The sequence below is a fragment of the Saccopteryx leptura genome, chromosome 3 (genome assembly GCF_036850995.1).
Source record: "Saccopteryx leptura isolate mSacLep1 chromosome 3, mSacLep1_pri_phased_curated, whole genome shotgun sequence".
Classification (NCBI taxonomy): Eukaryota; Metazoa; Chordata; class Mammalia; order Chiroptera; family Emballonuridae; genus Saccopteryx; species Saccopteryx leptura.
In genome coordinates this window covers 149,063,057-149,080,227 of record NC_089505.1, presented here as the reverse complement: position 1 = coordinate 149,080,227, position 17,171 = coordinate 149,063,057, and the positions used below count along the sequence as shown (strand labels likewise).

At 38.0% G+C, this 17,171-nt stretch overlaps 1 non-coding gene across 1 annotated transcript; it reads right to left on the bottom strand.

Annotated features, from left to right (window-relative positions):
- Positions 1–16,664: 16,664 nt before the first annotated feature.
- On the bottom strand, positions 16,665–16,793 carry LOC136401604 (small nucleolar RNA SNORA30/SNORA37 family). Its single transcript, XR_010750627.1, has one exon. It is a non-coding gene; the product is annotated as a small nucleolar RNA SNORA30/SNORA37 family (small nucleolar RNA).
- Positions 16,794–17,171: the final 378 nt, after the last annotated feature.

The window sequence follows — 17,171 nt, the reverse complement described above, 5'->3', positions numbered from 1 at the left end:
TTCTTTTTTAAAAAACAAGATTTGTCTTTAGAGATCCTGGGCATGGAGTACAACTTATGTTACAGCTGGTAATACTCTTCATGTCTTCTACCTGCAATCAAGCAGTCACATTAGGAAGTAGAATGTTGTGGTCACCAGCATTGGGTGCATTATAGAAATTCCTAATGCTTAATCATTAATGTCATACTTTTGACTAAAACATGCTAATTAAAAAGAAGACTGCTTTATTTCTAAGCCTACTTCTCCTTATAAAGTTTATTTCATCTTTGATTAGCCCAGAACTGTATGGACTCTGAAGATTTTCTGGACTAAACAAGACCCCTTCTCCAAACTAATCTTATCTGGATCTATGAGTACCTTGGAAGGGCAAGATAAATAGTGTCCAGGACATATGTTATTTTTCCAATATTTACCAAAATACTAGCACATTCACCTTGTTAGTGGTTGATTACCATGATCCCTATATCCTGTGAGGACAGCAGCAGCCTTTTCTTTGATATAATAAGATACTAGGTGCATAGTCTCCAGATAGAGACTACTTCACTGACTTGAATTCAAATTAGATTTAGAATTATCTGTCTGTATGACGGGATCATGTATTTTTAAAATATAAATAAAGTTGACATGAATGCTCTGCTTTTGTTTTCATAACATGGTCACCCACAATGATTCTATAGGAAATTAAAGACTGTGTTTGTCTAGTTTCTTACCAAGTCTTTAAGTAAATGATTGCTTAGAAATCTTGCCATCAATATTATGTCCAAGGGAATGAGGTTTGATTGTTAATTTTGTTCTTGTTTTTCTTCATGTGCACACAGCCTCTTTCTGTTGTTGTGTTATATGGTTCATTCTCTTGACTTGATTTGTCCTTTTGAATGACAGTCATGTTTCAATTTGGACATAGAATCCTGCTTTAACAGGAGGCAGAAAGCACTTCTAATTTCTGTAATTGAGGGGTATCATTGGTTTCTAGCTATATGTGCCATTCTGAAGTGTTCTTGCCATTAGAATTCTTCAAGTTTATTCACTATTTCTTTTATAAGTTATCATCTGTAACTAACATCTTTGGAAAGTTGTATTAAAAAACCAATGTGATGATACTATACACTAGCATGTTATATACATCTTAAAATGAAGGATTCCTTTTTCTACAAAGAGAAAGGAGTAATTATTTTGTAAAAGTCAGAATCTTTTCTTGGTGCCCCAAGGTGGAGCCCATCTCTCAGCCGCATTCAGGCCCTCTGTGAGACCCTCCCAGGCCCAGTCCCCCACCTCCCATGATGGCCATAGCCGTGTGGGCAGCTTGGCATTCAGGGACACACAGGCGCCCGGAAATTCACTTGCAACCCCATAGATCCCAGGACTACAAGGATCAGAGTCCTCGAGGTTTACAACCTATAGAAGTGACTCTTCTCCGTCTCCCTCCATCTCTTGTCTAAATCTGCCTTTTACAGAATAATTACAGAATGAGCTGAAACATACTGCTGACTTAACACTCACAATCCCTTAATACAGTGCAGTGAATAGCCAAACTGTGTATTAACTACTGTGCTTATGATTATGTAGCGTTGGACGCGTCCCCTTGTAGTTCTAGTTCTAGTCCCAGTTTTCAGCCAACTGTATTTACTGCACTGTTGGTGCCTGTAGCCTAAGGTCTGCCACACCAGTCACCAGTGCTGCCTGGCACAGAGTAGAGAGCAGCCTGCAGTATCAACAAGAATTATGTTGTGTCTCAACTGTCTGAATTTCTGCTCCTGATTGCTTTGACCTTGGAATCATATATTGTGTTAGAGATAAATTGATAAGTCACCCTGACCTTAAGAAGGTGAAATGACATGTCAAGGTTGACGTGACTAGTATATTCAAACTCCACCAACATTTTTTTAGTAGGCTTTTTATATAAAAACCTGAGTTAATTTCCAGACCTGTGGCTTGCCTGGCTTGCTGCAGCTCTGGCTACCGCAGGAGTGGAGCTGCCTGCTTGGGATCCTCGTTTTGCCTCAGATTCCTAGTTTCTGACCCTGTTGTAGTCATCCTTGCCTCAGTGTCACTTACCTCCTGGTTTGACTTTTATGAAGGGATTGTTCTATTCATATGTTAATTCAAAATATTTATTGAGTACTTAAGCCTGAGAAAGCATTGTGCTAGAATTTGAGGATACAAAGATGTGTAAGACATAGAGCTTATAGTTGTGTAGGGACAAGAGCCACGCAAAACACTTTTTAAAATATTGTACACACACACATTATGCATATATGTGTGCATATATAAAGAGATTTGTTTCTGAAAATTTCCCTCATGCAGTTATGGGGGCAGGCCAGCAGGGCTTGTATGTTTCAGCATTAAGGCAGATTTCTTTTTCTGGGAAACCTCTGTTTTTGTTCTTAGAACTTTTGACTGATTGAAGCAGCCCACCTGCATTATTGAGGATAACCTCCTTAAAGTCAACTGATGACTTTTTTTTTAACATAAAACTAACCATCACAAGGGGTGACCTGGGACACCAATGAGGAGCACTTAGTCTAGCTTGGGATTTCCAATTATGCATTTAATGTTTTGATGCATTTGTTAGCTCTTTTTATCCATAATAGCTATGGCCATAGAACTACAAAATAACTTTGGTACTTTTGAAAGGGAATGAAAAAATCAGGTAGCATTTTTTAATACCCTAAGCTCAGCTTTACTGCGGCAAGAGATTCAATGTGTGCTGGGGTTTTTTCACAATTTACAGTGTAAAGAGCTTTTTTCCTGTTCAAGATAATTCTGAAGAACAGCAAAACCTGTGGGGTCACTCTAGCCTGGCGCTCACAGTGCCCTCAGCCACATTTTACAGACAGCAAAACACCTTGGCTTAATCCTTAATTCTCTTTCCAATAGTACTGTTTTGTAGTACAGTGATTTTCTAAAATGTCATTTGCAAATTGTCATAAGACAATTTTACTAATCCATCGAGCTTTAGGAATAGCTCATATTGTGAGAATTTCCTACGTTCAAGGAGTCTAGGAAACATACTATCAAAAGAAATCCAGAGTCGCTTTGGCTTGTGGCCATGACCACTGACACAGGTATTGATGGGGACACTTTATGCACTTTAAGAGTGAGTCTAACAGTGATCCCAAACCAATTGTGTGATTCAGATGCTCATTAAAGTGTGTTAAATGTGGCCACAGATTAGCAGTCCTCAATTTATCCTTGGCTGGCTTCATGTAAAATGTCCACCAAGACAGCAACGATGCTAGAAACTAAAGATAAGAGGAAAACCCTATGCGAAAGTCCATTGGGAATTTACGCTAACTCCAGTACCAGTCATTTGATACATTGATCCAAATTAGCTGCAAAGTAGGTAGGAAAAAAGCCTCAGTTCAGTCACAGCTTCTAACTCAAGACACAGGAGCTACACTACCTAGAGAATCAAAGTCCTTATTGCCCAGAAATATTTGAGCTAGCTAGAAATTTGTGCCCATCCACTACTATTCCTCAGCTTCTTGCTTTCACTTGCAATTTATGGACTGCAGGATTCAATTTTTGATACAACTACAGATTCAGGAGGCAGGGGCACTCTGTACCCTTGGATGTACAGTCACAGAGAAAGCCTTGCAGATAGGTGGAGAGGAATCCCTGGATTGCAGTGAATGCTGGAGAGTGCACAGCACATGTACAAAGGACATTTGCCCGACTCTAGCAAAGCCAGATTATCTAAGAGCAGAAGTTGCTCATGCCTTAGTCCAGCATATAGGATTGACACAAGGTTCTTATGATACCAGCTCACCCCAGATATAGATCTGAAAGGAACTGAGCTCCCTTGTGAATGGGGTGGGGTGGGGGGTAAGAGCATATGCAACTTGTGGTCGAGTTGTTGAAAGCATGGGTTATAGAGGCAGAAAGCCTGGCTTTAAATCCCAGCTCTACTACAGACCAGCTGTGGAGTCCTGGGCAAATGACCCTAGTCATCTGGAGTCCCAGTGTCCTCGCATGTAACATGGAAGTAATAGCTACCTCTGAGTAGAAGAAGTCAACAAGATAATGTCTGAAATACTCAGCACTCTATCTTGAACAAAGAAGTGTTTAGAAAATTATTCTTTCATTTTTATGAGCTGTAAAGAAAGAATAAGTTGAGATACAGGGGAGGAATGAGTACCCTAAAAATACAAAAATAGAAGGAAACCCAAATGCAGATTCTCATAGAAGGTACTAATCAGCGTAACTGACACTATGGAAAACATCATTGGTCATGTGGGTAATTTGATCACTCTCCAAAAATGTTGAGAAAAGAGGTCAGCAAAAAAAAACCAAACAAACAAAAAAACCTAGAGCAAATGAAAAATGAAAACAAAGCCTTTGGATTATAAATGTGCCTCCCCAAAATCCAGAAAAATAAAAGAGATAATTATCAAAACTTTCCTGAGCTAACCAAAAGAGTTCAGTTTATTCACTGAAAGTATTATGTCTATGCAAAATTAATGAAAACTACAATAAGCCATATCTTAAACATTTAATTTTACATAGTTAGATATTGGAAAGGACCATGTTGAAGAATCATTATTTATAGTAATATTCAAAACCCAGGGAATGTAAGAGAACAAGTGAGAAAATTATTAATGAATTCAGAAAGGTGACTAATAGCATAATATTCAGAAAGGTGACTAATAGCATAATAAATATACAAAATTAATATAAACCAGTTGATCAGTTAGAAAATATGGAAAAAATCTCACAGTAACAGTACTACTATTACTAATTTAATAAGCAGTGAACTATAAGTGACAACATTTACAAGAAATAGGACCTTTAAGAAGAAAACTTGAAAACGTTCCTGAGAAACATAAAAGACTACACATTCAAAGAAAGAATTCTTGGTCAGATTCATGTAAAGATTTTCCTTTTTGTACTGATACCAAAATCACAGTAAGTGTTTTTAGATATATGGAAAAATGTTTCTGAAGTTGTGTGTGTGTGTGTGTGTGTGTGTGTGTGTGTGTGTGTGTGTATGAAAAAAGGGCAAATAGCCCAAAAATTTCAGAAGAAAATGAGTTGGAACAAGTCCCAGCAGATACTTTTTTTTTTAACATGTTAGAGTTAAAAACATAGTTAACATGTTAGAGTTAAGGACATGTTTTTTAACATGTCCTTAATCCAAGAACAACTTGGAACAGAAGAGAGTCTAGAAATGTTTCTCACTTTTGTGAGTGGTAAAAGTGGCTTTTTAGTGGATGAAAATAGTTATGAAGTTAGAGAACTTTCTATCTATCTGGGAGGTGAAAAGACTCTTATACACTGCTCACAAAAATTAGTGGATCAGTGATCCCCTAATCTAAACTGCAGATACTCCAATACTTTCAGCCTTTTGTACAGTGCATTTTCACCAATGAAATAAAGCTGGTTTTGCATCTCATTTGCATGATTGAACAACTTTCTTTGACTTGTCATTTGCTTTTCTGATGTTCTTGTTTAATTTAAAAAAAAATCAAATGCTTCTTTTTTGTATTGCTTCATATCCATTTTGAAATGTCCTGTAATTTTTGTGAGCAGTATACTTTTACTCAAAATCCAAAACTAAAAGAAAGAGCAAAGTAGGAAAAGTAGAAAAAGATCTCCAATGCTAGATAAAGGTGAATAATCTAAAAAAAAAGAAAAAGAATTCTTCAATTTAGTCAATGATGAGTGCCCTACCAGAGAGAGGGACATGAATAGATAACTCATACAGGAATAGGTACATGTATAGCCAACACTCATGAAAAGAGCTGTTCAACATCATTAGTAATATAAGAAATGGAGCCTGCCTGACCAGGTGGTGGCTCAGTGGATAGAGCATTGGACTGGGAAGCAGAGGACTCAGGTTCAAGACCCCGAGGTTACCAGCTTGAGGCGGGCTCATCTGGTTTGAGCAAAGCTTATTAGCTTGGACCCAAGGTCACTGGCTCGAGCAAGGGGTTACTCGGTCTGCTGAAGGCCCACGGTCAAGGCACATATGAGAAAGCAATCAATGAACAACTAAGGTGTTGCAACGAAAAAGTAATGATTGATGCTTCTCATCTCTCAGTTCCTGTCTGTCTGTCCCTATCCCTCTCTCTGACTCTCTCTCTGTCTCGGGAAAAAAAAAAGAAAGAAAAAAAGAAATGGAGCCTGACCAGGTGGTGGTGCAGTGGATAGAGCATCGGACTGGGATGCTGAGGACCCAGGTTCGAGACCCCGAGGTTGCCAGCTTGAGCACAGGCTCATCTGGTTTGAGCGAAAACTCACCAGCTTGGTGAAGATCTGGAAACAGCCCAAGTGTCCGTCAGTGGACAAGTTGATCAAAAAGCTTTGGTACATATATACTACTCAGCCATAAGAAATAATGACATCGGATCATTTATAACAACATGGATGGACCTTGATAACATTATACAGAGTGAAATAAGTAAATCAGAAAAAACTAAGAACTATATGATTCCATACATAGGTGGGACATAAAAATGAGACTCAGAGGCATGGACAAGAATGTGATGGTAACGGGGGGGGGGGGCATGAGGAAGGAGAGAGAGGGAGTTGGGGGAGGGGAGGGGCACAAAGAAAACCAGATAGAAGGTGACAGAAGACAATTTGACTTTGGGTGAGGGGTATGCAGTATAATCAAATGTCAGAATAATCTGGAGATGTTTTCTCTGAACATATGTACCCTGATTTATCTATGTCACTGCAAATTAATAAAAAAAATAAAAAAATTAATAAAAAAACATGTAGATCTATAGTTACTAACATGGGAAGATGTTCAAGGCACAGTATTAAGAATATTAAGTTTTCCTCATTCACTGTTGGTGGGACTGTAAAGTAGTACAACCATTATGGAGGAAAGTATGGTGGTTCCTCAAAAAACTGCAAATAGAACTACCTTATGACCCAGCAATCCCTCTACTGGGTATATACCTCAAAAACTCAGAAACATTGATATGTAAAGACACATGTAGCCCCATGTTCATTGTAGCATTGTTCACAGTGGCCAAGACATGGAAACAACCAAAAAGCCCTTCAATAGAAGACTGGATAAAGAAGATGTGGCACATATACACTATGGAATACTACTCAGCCATAAGGAATGATGACATCGGATCATTTACAAGAAAATGGTGGGATCTTGATAACATTATATGGAGTGAAATAAGTAAATCAGAAAAAAACAAGAACTACATGATTCCATACATTGGTGGGACATAAAAATGAGACTAAGAGACATGGACAAGAGTGTGGTGGTTACCGGGGGTGGGGGGGAGAGGGGGCGTGGGAGGGAAAGAGGGAGAGGGGAAGGGGGAGGGGGAGGGGCACAAAGAAAACTAGATAGAGGGTGACAGAGGACAATGTGACTTTGGGTGATGGGTATGCAACATAATTGAATGACAAGAAAACCTGGACATGTTTTCTTTGAATATATGTACCCTGATTTATTGATGTCACCCCATTAACATTAATAAAAATTTCTATATAAAAAAAAGAAATGGATACTGGTAATTAATACAATGACAACCTAAATGGAAAATCAACAACAATAATAAAAAAAGATTTAACACATGCTGCAAAAAAAAAAAAAAAAAAAAGAATATTAAGTTTAAAAAGCACATACAGAATATGTATAATTTCACTTGTATATAATTGTCTGTGTTTACTTATGCATTTCAAGACATACCTGGTAGATGTTTATAAAAATATTTTGTCTTATTGGAGTTATAAATATTTCTTCCCAATACTTTTATTTTTCCAACATTTTCAAATATTTTTAACTAAAAGTTTTTTCTGACAAATTAGTTGCTAAATTCTATATAAGAGAAATGCTTTCTTAAATAAATATTAGGCTCTAAAGAGTTTAATATCAAAAGCAAAAATAATGACATCAGATTTCAGAGTATATATATGCAATATATATATGTGTATATATATGTAATACATGTGTATGTGTATATATAATATATTATTTTGAGTATTCTACAATTATACACAGCTCACAAAAATTAAGGGATGTTTTATCACTGCATATTCATTTTGAAATATCCCCTAATTTTTGGGAGCAGTATATATGTGCATATTCAGAATTAGTTCTGATCTATGCTGGTAATTTTTTATTTATTTTTATGAATGCTCTGTAAAAATATTCTAGTGTATTTGTATTAAATTTGCACTAAGTGTATCATACGATGTATTTTATTCTTATTTTTGAAATAATAAATTGTCCTTAAAAATATTTTATTTTGCTTTTAAAAGATAAAATAGTCTTCAGATGATGAGAACTATCTGATCTTGTGAGTAATAAAAAAAAACCCAGGATGAACTTGAACTTATCAATTTGTTTTGGATGTTTATTTTGATTTCAGCATCAATCTGAAATCCAATTGTAAGCATCACTTCTAATCAAAGTACTTTTAGTAGGTGTGACAAATGCATTTGAACAGAATTATACTCATGTATTATTTGGTGAGATATTATTTTGCTTAGGAATTAACACTGCACATAATTCTGTTTCACAGATTATTCATGTAATTTGGATTCTTTACATCTTCATGTAGTCTTTTATAGACATATCACCATAGCTTCTAAGTCCTTCACAAATTGTGTTTCCTTTTATGTCTATCAATCTACATTTCCACATAAATGAAAACTTTTAAGTTGCTAGAATTCCTTTCCTTTTGATTGTTAGGCTTCTGATTAAATAAGTGAGGAACACTGTTTTCCAGAGTTTGTTCCCGCCAGTGGTGAAAGACAATTTATCTGGATTTTTTTTTTCACATTGAAGAAAGTCCTAACCCTATTCACACAAATTTATTTGCATTCTTTTGTCTACACTTCCTGTTTCATTACAGGAAGTGATGACCCTCCTTCTCATTAAGCATAATGTCTCTATCTTTTTTTCTGAATTATCTAGCCTCTTCATGGATTTTGCTCTCTCAGGTATCCCCTGAATCCTACAGTTTCATCATCTATGTAAAAATATAATCAATTCAACTTCTTTCCCATCTTGATTTTCAGAAGATCATTCTGCTGATACCCCTGGTTTCTTTCAGTTTTCTTTGCAAACATCTCTTTTCCCAATTACCTCTTAAATGTTGGTGTGCTTGGCTTCCTTTTTCTTCCATTCATTCCCTTTGGCTAGTGTCAGAACCCAGACACCAGTATCACTTTTGTCCCCGGTGTGTCCTAAGGACCACATGGGCTACCAACTGGAAACTGATGCAGGGTGGCACCCAGGGAGACCAACGGAGGCTTCAACCTGACCCAGGTTCTTGTCACAGAAAAATAATGGATTTAAGACTGCGACAGAAGGATTTAGCAATGCACAGTAAATTTGTTAGTGATAGTACACACTCGAGAAGTGAGAGCGAGCGAGCTCAGAGAACAAGACGGCCCAATGAGGTCTGGGTGGAAGGCGTTTACTAAATGTAGGTATGGGAGGAGTTGGGTGGTCCTTTGCTTCTGTCATTGGTGGGGTGACTGCCGATGTGGCTCATTTTTGAGTCTCCTCTCCAGATAGCGTTTTCTTTTGGGTCTTCCCAATTGCAGGACACTGGGGTGGGAAGCGAGGGAACAGGTGGTCAGTGAAGGTGTGTCTGTGACGTTCCAGCCAAGACAGAGAAAGGGAGGGGTAGAGTTTGAGGCTTTTGTTCACCGTTCTAACTTTCTTGCCTCAAAATCATTTGGATGTTTCACAAACTTCTCAAAATCAGTGTGTCTAGAACTGAATTCTTCCCAATCACAGTCCTGTTTTTCTACACGCATTTCCTATCTCAGTGACTGAAGACAACCTGCTCCTGGTTAACCAAGTCCAGCAGTCATCCTCAATTCTTCCTTCTCCCATGTTCTCAGCCCTGCATCTAGTTGGCCACTAAGTTGAATGGCTTCTGTTGTCTTTGTTCCTACAGAGCCTGACTCAGTGCCAGTGCCTTGGTCTGGACTCTTGTTGCTTTCTGCTTGGCTCTCTGTCGTGGCATTCTTACTGACAGCTCGGCCTTTATTCTTGCACTACTTTAAATCTGGTCACACACCACCAGCATGATCTTTGTGCAATGCCTGATTAAAATTTCTTAATATGTTTTAGAGAAAAATCATAAACTCCTTAGCTTTGCACAAAGATCCTGCCTCATCAGCCTCATTCTTTACTACATCCCTTCTTACCAACCTGCTTGTCCCTTCTCAAATACATCATACTCTTTTATAACTCTGTTCTGACATGCTTTTCTCCATTTCTCTACCTACATATCTCAGTCATTCTTCACAACTCAACTACTCTATTTCAGTCAACTCTTGTTCACCCCAGTGGTGAAGGAGAGACCCCCACACACCCTAAATAGTGTGAATTGGCCCAACACACAACACTCAACACTAGTCAAATGAGATCCGCATGGGTATTAGTCACATATACTTTTAGCCTGGGGAAGAAGGCACTGAATGCCCGGGGGAGATGCACTTGGGAGCAGAATAAATCAGAAGGAGTTGTAGGAGACAACTTTGCAGTAACAAGAGGGTAGAATAGCCCCTAGTTCTCACTGGGGGAAGTGATTGGTTTGTTTGAAGAGTTCCAGAAGCTGGCAGAGAGGTAAGACTAAATAAGTTGAGGACAGGATGGGTTGTAGTCAGTCCAGCCCTTAGAGGACCTAATTGGGTGGAGCCATTCCTGCCAGGTGGGGGGCATATCTGACAAGAGTAGGGGAGAAACTTACAGCTAAGCTTTTATTTTTATTGAGTGATTGATTTTTTTATTTTTAATGATTAAGTGCTCAGTAAAGGCTAGCTATCATGATTATTGGTCTTTCTTTCCTTGTTATTTTCTTGGCTTTGCATCAAAGTGAGCAACTGCCCATGTTTGATATTAGTCCCAGAAGCACCATGTCCCTGGGTTTGTATCTTTAAATATTACTGCCCTTTTTTGCTTTGGTAAAACTCAGAGCTTGAAAAATAAAGGAACTACGTTAGACAGCACTCCTGGCATTGGCACCTAGAGCATATTGTAGGTCAAAATTTTTCATTCGGTTTATTATGCATAAAACTCACTGAGGTTGCTTGTTTAAAAGCAAATTCTCAAGCCTGCCTCCTCTCCTTCTGATTCTGGGATAGCATGGGGCCTAAGAATTTGCAAACTTTAAAAAATACCCTGGGATGTCATAAGAACACTGTGAAAGGCCCTGAACCAGTGTTGGCTCTTACTCTACTGCTGCTGCTGCTCCCTGTCTTCCTCCCCCCCCCCTTCCGCTCCTCCAGTAGAGGAGCTAAGCCTTTAAGGCAGCATGTGGAATTTCAGGCCTGATGGTGTGATAGGGCAATATGATAACCTCCTGGAGAAAATTGTTCTTGGCCACCACTCATCAGAGTTAAGCAGGCTTCTCTCTGCTTCTAGAGTAAATCTGAACACCTGCTACCCTGCCAAGTATATTACATTCCTTTTGGAAGAAGATGGATCTACACAGACACATACTCTCCAGACGGAAATAAATAAATACACTTTACCCTATTGCAATGTGCTATTTATTTGACTGTTTCCCTCACTAGAGGGGTGCAAATTTCTTTTTTATATATATTATTTTTATCTTTATTTTTTTTTACCATACATTCACCACACCAAGTCAAGGCTCTTCCATTACCATTTATCCCCCTTTTATCCTCTTCTACCTCCTCGTACCTCCTTTCCCTACTGTCATCACCACACGGTTGTCTGTGTCTCAGAGCTTTTTGTGTTTCTTTGCTTAAAGAAGTGGTGTAAATTTCTTGAGCGCGGGGACTGTGCCCTTCATCTCCTAAACCTGTTTCTGTGCCTCACACATAGAAGGAACTTAGGAAATGTTCATCAAATAAATTTTAAAATACTTATTATGCACTGATTTGTGGGATGCACCTTGATTTCTGTATAAAAATTACCCACAAAGCACTTTAAAATTAAAATTCAGAACACTATGATTATACCAAAGAATAAGGAACTTGCGCCCAGGTGGGTCCTAGCACTGCTCATTTTTCCTGGGGGAATTCCAGCGGCAGATCGGGGATCCAGGTGCACACTGGAAAAGCAGCAACACTTGAGTTCTCGGAGCCACAGGATCAGGGAAAGGAGACTTTGCCTAAGGTAGCCTGGGGGAAGATTGAGGAGCCGGATGCCCTGACCCAGACACTGGACTCCCTGATATCATAGAATTTGTGTTATCACTATTGCACTGACCTCATCTGTGGCCCCTAGGTGGTGAGGACTGGGAAAATAGAAGTTAGCACACCTTTCTAAAGTGACTAGAGAGGAAAATCAGCTTCCAGAGCAGAGGTAGTTTAAAATCTTTTCCGCTCATTTTAATTAGACCTGCTTTTTTACTTCATTTAGTCCTCCCATTCATTTGATGCCTCATTGCCTCAGTCTTGACCAGCTCACTTTCCACCAAGCCTCAGCGGTCACTAGGAAACCCTCAATTACCTTGCGCCAGCACCATCCTCCCACAGAGTCACTCCGTGAAACCTAACCCACACTCTGTATCAAACTGGTAATTAACCTCCAAGTTCCGGCTTTATTTTCGCCACTTCACTTGATCACCCAAGCTCCAGCCAATCAAATGTAGTGGGTGCAGCTCCACTTTCTCCTCTCATTTGCCTTTCAAGCCCAGAACCTTCCGGACTCTACTTCTGTTCATGCCATTGATTGCCCTTTCTCCAGACACATTTGGAAATTAATCGTGTGATGAATGTTAAGATGACCTGTATATATCTTTGAGTGCAGCATTTAGAAAACAAGCAAAGCCTTTTCCCCTCTGGAAGCTAGCTAAAATGTGGGAGCAGCTATTCAAAAGATGTCACTCAAACCATCTGTGAAAGCCAATTGCTATAAACCACACGATGGGGAAGAAGACAGATTGGCTGAAGCTTAGTACAATAAGCTAACCAAGAGTAAATATTCTCCTCTTTTGATTTTAAATTTTTTTTGGCCTAGAATTTAAGCTTCTAGTGCAATGCCGGTTGAGGGCAGACATGCAGATGTTTGAGAAGTAAAGGATTATAGTGGTTAAGGATTATAGTGGTTGGTTTGATTTTACTCCCTGAAAAAAAATTTATTTCACGTTATACATACAAACACACACATAATGTATTATATATACATATATCTATGTATATGTAATTTGAAATTTAAGTTGTATCATAAAAGGATACAGAGGTATATACACGTTTGTACATTAACGTAAATTGGAAATTTGACATTTGTATCAAGTATGGAACAGTTGGTTTTAAGTGCTTTTGAAACTTAGCTCTGGATACCTGCCATCTGGCTTTATAGAAAACCTCCTTTTGGTTGGTTAAGAGAAAAAAGAAAAAGAATTCCTAAAAACATAAATGAAAAACCAATCCATTAAAATATTTATTTTCTTTTATTATTTTGTTTGGATAAAAAAAAAAAAAGATTGAACCGTCTTAACCTTATTTAATTTTTACCTTGAAAAGTTAACAGCCTGACCCTTAAACTTATATTCTAAATACAGAAAGTGCTTAACGTAGATCAATATTAATTTTTAATGTGTCACTTCAACTTAGTAGAAAAAAAGCAATTTATGTGCTTCAGTAATAACTTCTACTTGTTTTAAACATGTTTTATTACAGCTTGAAATTCTATTTAACTGACATGTAATTTAATTGACACAAGTTATTTAATAATATACTATAAATGGAAAATGTTGTTTATAGGCAATTATATCTCTTTTGTTAAAATCTGGAATCTAGATCTTCCTCTACCTTGTGTTTACATATAATTCCTTCATTACAAGTATTTGTTCTGCATGATTGAGTTACATATTGTTGATTTTAATGGGATGGGTGTGTGTGTGCATTTTAAATGTATTTTAGTAACTGACTTAGGGCCAAAATTTAATCTATTCTATTAATGAAAACAAAAGTCTAGAACAGGGGGCCAGTTCACTGTCCCTCAGACCATTGGAGGGCTGCCAAATACAGTGGTCCTATCACTGACCACCAGTGAAAGAGGTGCCCCTTCCAGAAGTGCAGTGGGGGCTGGATAAATGGCCTCAGGGGGCCGCATTGCGGCCCGCGGGCCATAGTTTGGGGACGCCTGGTAGAAGACCTGTGCTTCTTTCTTTATGAAAGTATGGTACACTGTCCTCATGCATCCTGTTCATTCAGCCTGGTAGGCCTGATCCCAGCATATTACCTTTGAAGGTCTACTGGAGGTGTTACTTCTACTTGGGAGGCTGTTTTGACCTCACTAGCAAGTGAGATGGCTTTTCTCCATCTGGCTCTTAGCAAAATACAATATAGAGTTGAACAGAACTAGGGTCTAGGCTTTATCTTTCATTAGTATGGCAACCTTGGATTTTATAGTAGGCCTCCAGTTTCTTGGTTGTAAATCAGGGATAATAGTTACCTTATTGGGTTGTAATAAAAAGTATATTAGATAAGACTTATTATGCCTTTGCAGTATGCTTGACATATAGAAAGCCTATGAAAAGTTTGTCTCTGTTCTATTAAATGCTTAAAAAATATTGTTAAATAAGTGAATGGCTTATGATCATCTATTTTTTTCCAGCTTTACTGAAGTATAGTTAACTATAAGTATCTACTGACTCACCTGACTGGCACTGCTCTGTTTGCCCAGGGATGATAGAGAGTAGTACCTACCACATGGTAAGTGGTTGGTAAATTGTGAAAACCTCTATCTTGTTCATCTGACTAAAAACTTTCATAAGTTCTTCAAATACACATCAGTCACTTAACAAATACTTGTTATGCACCTACTTTGAGCTAGGCATTGTTCTGTAGGCAGGTTACACTTCAGTGACAGTCTCTTGTTTCATAGTATTTTCCTTTTAGTGGTGAGAGATGACACAAATAGTAAGTACATTTTATGCTGTGTGATGATAAGAGTTATCCAGAGAAATAAGCAGAGTAAGGGGCAAGAGAGTGTTGGGAGCAGTCGCTATTTTATTTAACATGGTCAAGGAAGCCGCCCCCCCCCCCCATAAAGGTAATATTTGAACAAAAGATCTAAAGAAAATGCGGGAGTCAGTCATGCAGATAGACAGCTGGACATAAGGCTTCCCTGGCAAAGAGAGTAGAGAGTGCAAAAGCCCTGAGGAAGGGACAGGTGTGGTGTGTTTCAGGAGGACCAAGGGGCTCTGGCTGGGGTGGAAGGAGGGAGAGGGAGCGTAAGGGAAGATGACAGCAGCAGGGTAGCAGAGAGCCTTGTATATCAGCAGAAATACTTAGATTTTAAGTCAGAATTTGGAAAACTATATCCAGAGATGGAAAATTGTATAATTAGGGTTAGGATACAGAAATAAAAACATTCTGTTATGTACAGTAGAAAGAGGTTGGTACAGAGAATAAATGCTTGAACATCATTGGAAGGGATAGAGGAATGGGATCTAGGCAGGTCCTGCAGGAGTGACTCCTAGAACAAGCTTTTAAAGTAGCTGCCAAGAGCAGTTGCTATCTCTGCTCCTGTCAAGAAGGTGAGGCATTTGGAGGACCACTGGACTACATGCAGGGATTCGTGACCCACCAACAATACCACTTCCACTTCTCTCCATCTGAAGAGTTAGTGACTAGACATCAGAACACATGCAGAAAAACTCAAAATCTCCTCAATGCTGTCTACCAGAGCAATGGACAAACGGCAGGAAGATGGCCTCATTAACTTCTGTCGTTTACACCTGGCTTGGGTGTTTGTAATTGTGAGAATTTAAATTGATCAAGTAACTTGGCTTTCTAGTGTTTGTAATGCAGAGAGGCAGATTAGAAGCAGGCTCCAATAGGTGCTGAGAGTCAATCACTGGCTCTTCACTCACTTATCCACCGCTGGCAGCCACAGGAGACAAACAAGGAAATACATGATCTGCACTGAGTTTTAACAAGACTGCTCTGGCCACTAGGTAGAGAATAGGCCAAGGAGGCCATTGCAGTAGTATTCCAGTGAGAAATGATAGTGTTTTAGTGTAATTGTGTGTCAGAAGAAACATTATAATCTTTTCAACTCACTCATTGAACTGCTGTCATTCATATTCATTCATTCAACCGTTTATATATTTTATAATAAAATAGACTGTCTCTAAACCCCAAGGAAATATCATTGTGTGATATTATTGAAACTGGCTAAACATGTCTGTAAAACTGTTAGTGAAATGTAGATGGCTAGATGACTCAAAGCTTAATTTAAAGTCGTCTTTCCTGTGATGACTGCATACATCCAAGATTTCAATAGATTTTTTAAAGTTTTATGTTATTCATTAACACCAAAAGAGAAATTAGTTTATCTCTTATTTTGAATACACTTGGTTACATTTACATGTATGTCAAAGCTTAAGGGAAAGCCAGTTACGGACAATTACTCCCAGAGGCATATAGAAGACCAGAACACCTTGTGCGTTTGGCAATATTGCTTATTTATCTGACTATAATAGAGGCTCATTATTTTCTAGATCAAAATGTGACAAACATTCTGATAAAGAGAGAAAAGGTAGTTTTTAAAAGCCATTGGAGTTATATATAATTTTTTCAATTCCTGAAATTCACTTTGATATAAAATTTAAAATATTAATAAATGCCACCTGATGACATTTAAATTAGCATATGAAATACGTGCTGTAGATAGTAAACATGTGATTCAAAAATACACTTAATAAACCTAACCTTTATTTTCTGATCAAATATTATTTTTTTCTTCTTTTCTCTGTTCTGTTGAGTGACAGCTGCCACTGGCACAGGCCCAGGGCAAGGATGCAATCAAGGCTTTTGTTTCAGCACCAGCTACCAAGTCCTGGCCCCACTGTCTCGAGGAGGACCTGTGAAAGTGCTAGGTGATCAAATATTTTTATAAGTAAAACTTTTTTAGCTTACCTGTTTAATTATGGTGGGATATATATTCACAGGGGATAATTGTACCCATATTACCTGGCAACATTATGTCACTTTATGTTTGAATTTTTATTCTTTTGTGCTGCTTTTAGTCTATTTAATATATACTTTGTTTTTGAAAAGAATGCTGTCTAACATAATTATTCTTGTGGAACTACATACTGTATTAAGTGAAACAATTTTTAAAATGCATATATTCTGTATACAGTGCTATGTTACCTGATTTCTTTTTTTTTTTTAAGTTTTTTAACTTTCATTTTAGTGTACTTGATTAAGGAAGGGATAATATATTGTCAGGTAGTCTGATATAGATGGTTAAG